Source organism: Pezoporus occidentalis, unplaced genomic scaffold (genome assembly GCF_034315485.1).
Source record: "Pezoporus occidentalis ecotype Australia unplaced genomic scaffold, CSIRO_AGI_Poc_V1 ctg53, whole genome shotgun sequence".
Classification (NCBI taxonomy): domain Eukaryota; kingdom Metazoa; phylum Chordata; class Aves; order Psittaciformes; family Psittacidae; genus Pezoporus; species Pezoporus occidentalis.
The window spans coordinates 90,485-94,755 of record NW_026915866.1 but is presented as its reverse complement, the minus strand read 5'-3'; the positions used below and the strand labels follow the sequence as shown (position 1 = coordinate 94,755).

The 4,271-nt window shown below is 39.5% G+C and overlaps 1 long non-coding RNA gene across 1 annotated transcript; it reads right to left on the bottom strand.

The window, feature by feature from the left end:
- Positions 1–2,767: 2,767 nt before the first annotated feature.
- On the bottom strand, positions 2,768–4,030 carry LOC134173448 (uncharacterized). The gene is made up of 3 exons (XR_009968256.1): positions 3,903–4,030; positions 3,436–3,541; positions 2,768–3,353 (listed from the first exon to the last, which is right to left on the bottom strand). It is a non-coding gene; the product is annotated as an uncharacterized LOC134173448 (long non-coding RNA).
- Positions 4,031–4,271: the final 241 nt, after the last annotated feature.

The window sequence follows — 4,271 nt, the reverse complement described above, 5'->3', positions numbered from 1 at the left end:
TTAGGTGGCTCTTACCACAGTCATTTTAATGAGTTTTTAATAGCTTGTCAAGTATTGATTATTATGCTGGAAATAAGTCATAACCATGTTCTTTGATACCGTCTGCTTAGGTTTTGCCTATGTTGAATGCGGCCTGTTCAGTGAGACTACTTTACAGCTCAGGGAACCTGATTTGAAACACATATCACAACCCCTTAGCAGTTGGAAAGAGAAATGCTGCAGTTAATTTATTATGCTGCCAAATTCCCGTTAACAAAATAGCCTCTGTGAATTAAAAGAAAGAAAAGCCTGGTTCAGTGAACAGAGCATCTTATCTTTGCAAGCAGTCATGACAGTCTTGTTAACGACTATAGATTTATCTCTCAGTAGGAAAGTCATCAAACAGAAAGGGAGAGGCCAAGTTTCATTGAGGTCTGTTCCTTAGAGGTCACTCATAATCACAGAATAGAAACCTTTCAAAGCTCTCTTCCTTTCTCCACTGTATATCCAAGCTGGTTAGTTACCACATATGCTGCCATATAGGCTGAATATCTGTTTGAAAGGAATGGTCTTTTAAAGCAAGATCCCTAGAGGAAAAGCTGAAAAGTATTCTAGTCTTTTGATCTTGGCATGCTTCCTCACTCTGACTGGGGAAGACACCATTTTCTGATGTGGTTACAGAATGCTTGAAGAAGAATTTCTACCAAGGCTGGTAGAAAATAGCATGAATCATACCAGACACTATTTACAAAAATTGGGAGCATATCACACATGTATTGCACTTTCTTACGCTTTTGTTCTCATAGAAATGTTCGTTAGAAGGGACTTCTGAATGTTATCATGTCCAATCTCCTACCTGAAGCAGGACTAGACGCAGTATAAATGAAGTCAGGTGTGGCCTCTTCTAGCCATGGCTGAAAACCTCTATGGACAGATGTGTACAAGCCACATTGGCAGCCTGTTCCCATGGTGCAATAAGATTTTCCTGACATCCAATCTGTACTTCTCAAAGGGCAACTCATGGGCACTGCTGATTGTTCTGGCATTTGCCAATACCAGGATCCATTTTTTTGGGAGTTTGGATCCCTTATCTTTGTAATGCTCTCCCAGGCAACTAGGGAAATTACTCCACCTCCTCTTCTACAGTTTTCTCCTTGTCTCCAAATGAAATGAGCCCAGCCCCCTCAACCCCTGCTCTCTGGTCAGGTGCTCTAGGGCCCCTCAGCACTCTGCTGGACACTTTCCAATATCTCAACAACATTTTTGAACCCACCACTGGACATGGACTCTAAATGTTCTCTCCGAGACCGGAGTGCCCTGGACAGTTCTTCCGGACTTTTTAAAAGATGGGGCATAAAAATAACCTCTTCTCTATTGCAAATCATTGTGAAAACACCCCAGCAGCTACATAATAATATATCTTTATAAACACATGAATCTGATTATATTATTTAGATCAGAGATGCTCTGCACTGTTTCACAGCCATTTAGTAAATGAACATTTTTTTTCTCCCCCCTTAGACTCCAGAGACTTAAGCATTTGACAGGAGACAGAAATATTATCAAATCTCAAGTATTATCAAATATGTGTGAGAGAATTGGTAGGATAGCTGCCTGCATTTCTTTTCAAGACCTTGCTGATCTTATCTCAGGTATTTCTTTGTCTATTAGGGATGTCAAATATCACATCATTTGTGATGAAAATTTCACTATTTTAGGAAGTTTCTTTTTCTTTGCTCTGGTAAAGACAACAGATATCACCTCTTCCTGACTAAGCTTCATTGCTTTTACATAAAGTTAGAGAGAGCTTACAAACAGTTTCCCTGCATGCCGCAAGGTTCAGCCTCAGATCTTTGTTCTGAGGAGGTCATGTGTGTCATAGTGTTGAGTTCTCTGGATGACAGCATAGGCAGGATGCAGGGTAGGAAAAAGGTTATGGAAAAAATTAATCGCAGTGAAAGAAGAAAAAATTGCATGTTCTCACTGAACACCAGAAAAAAGTATTTCCTTGAGAAAGAGTAGGTGAAAGAAGATAATCTCATTTATGGAGAGCAGGACAATACAGTGTCCCCATGAGGATTTTTACAGAACCAGTAGCATTGTTTGCAGCTTAGAAAGAAGGAGGAATAAAGCTCTCCCCCCCTGCCTCAGTCCTTTCTGGTGTCTTTTCAGTGCTGCACGGTTTGCAGCAAGCAGATCAACCAAACCTTGCAAATTAAAAATTCATGGTAAAATATGTTTCATGACCTAACACTGAAGGAAAAGGACATTACTCATAAAATGCTTGAACTGGGCACTGTACAACATAAGGTGTTCTTCTTTCACACTTCAGAACATAGCAGAGGTTCTGATACTTCAATGTTTTAAAAAGGTTAAAAAATCCAAGAACCTCAATTCCTCCCTTCTACCACCCAGTATATTGCAGGTTCAAGTCTTGTCACAAAGCATACATAATATTTTCATATGTATAAAGACAAGCCATGAAAGATGGTAATACAGACAATGAATCCTGCTGTGGCTTGTATGCTTGGATAACTCTTACAAATTCAGTGCTATAGATGGGCAGGGAAGGGAGCCCAGGGGAGCAAGCTATAAGAAGTTAGGGAGAAGAGTTTTCCAGGTAAAAAAACTTCTGTTTGTACTAGCTCTACCTGCACAGTCAGTGTTGCTGGATCATCACCCTGTTGTTTCCACTGTGTACTTAGCTGTGTAGAAACACAGCACATATTTTGCCAAGGAACACAGTGACTTGCATTTCTGATTGAATTTTCTGGATGATAACCTATGAAGATAGAGGTTGCAGTTTTCATAAACCATCACAAATATCTCAGTACTCTAGATGTCTTCATACATAATCTATTTAGTAAACTACTCAATATGTTAAAAATGAAGGAACTGATCTAGCCTGCGAACTGACAGTGCATTACTGCTAAGTAATACAGAAGAAAAGAATTACATTGTAATTTCTTTTAGGTCTTTCCCGCCCCTAAATTTGCATGTTCTTTCTTCTGTTCCATGCACTGAGTCATAGAGATTACAATAACTTTTGCTAATCTTTTCAGAAAATAATCTTCAGTAGCTACAGCAAAATATATGAAAGAAACAGAGGTTTAAATGTGCAACTGAAAAGAAAGCATTCTGAAGTGAAGATATATTTTGGATATTAAAAATATGATTTGAAGTAAAAATTTCTCAGAATGTATCACTATCCAAGGTTAGAAAGGTATATTGTGGGCTTACAGTGTGCTTAAGTGTTTTGTCTTTTATCTCCCATACTTATTCCTATTAAGGTCTTTGGTCAAGAGTGACAATAAAGATCTGGTGATGCATTTCTCTGTTCCACAGGTGAAATTCTGAGTCTTTTAAAAATTAAGCTAAAGATATGATTGGTTTCAGGGATTGTATCTGTGCTGTAGGGTGTAACCTACTCTGTGCAATACTCTCCACAATACTCACCCTGGTATGTGCTAAGGACCCATGGCTCTCACACTGAGGGAGCCCAGATGTGTAACTTTTGCTTGGACTTCTAAGGAAATTGTTAAGGCATGAGGAAACTGTAGTACTCTCTGCAGAACCATAAGAAAAGTAAAATGTCAAAGAGCTAGGTTTGGTAAGAAAAAGATTATGAGTAGCTCAAGAATAAGAGTAGAAATACTAGAATGTGGAGGTACAGAATGCTAAAGGAGAGAACACAGAGGTAGTGGAAGATGGCAACCCAGCAGCATCAAGGATTTTTTTTCTGGGGCAAGTGGAGCCTGACCATGCTCCTGACTGATACCTGCCTGACCAGCAGAAGCCCCTGGGAGCCCTATTGGAAGCAGAGAGCATACTAATGCTTAGCCTAGTTGCTCATTAAAACTCAGCTGTCTTTTGTTCACATTTGGTAATCATTCCTGTTTGCATTAAGGTTGTATATGTTCTACCTGCAGAATCCTTTTGTGTGAGATAAAGTTGTTTGAAAAAAATGACTCAAGGAAGGAGGTCTGTAAGGACATGAAAATTCTCAGTATTCACTATGGTCCTGCTCCTTAGCTGTCTTGTTCATCCTGTCTGAAAATGGAGCAAGGGAATCATTATTCAGCTGAAACAAGTACCTGAACCCAGAAATGGTAGCCTATTCCTTCAGGTTAGACATAGCCTATGGCAAAAAATAGCAGTGCCATGTATCAACAGCCTCTCCGTCCTGAGATATCTCCTATAATTGCTTGCTGGTGAAACTGTTTCACCCTTACAAATTGCAGGTAACTACTCCTCTGCTGTGATTAGAATGGTTATGATCTCAGCCACAGTAA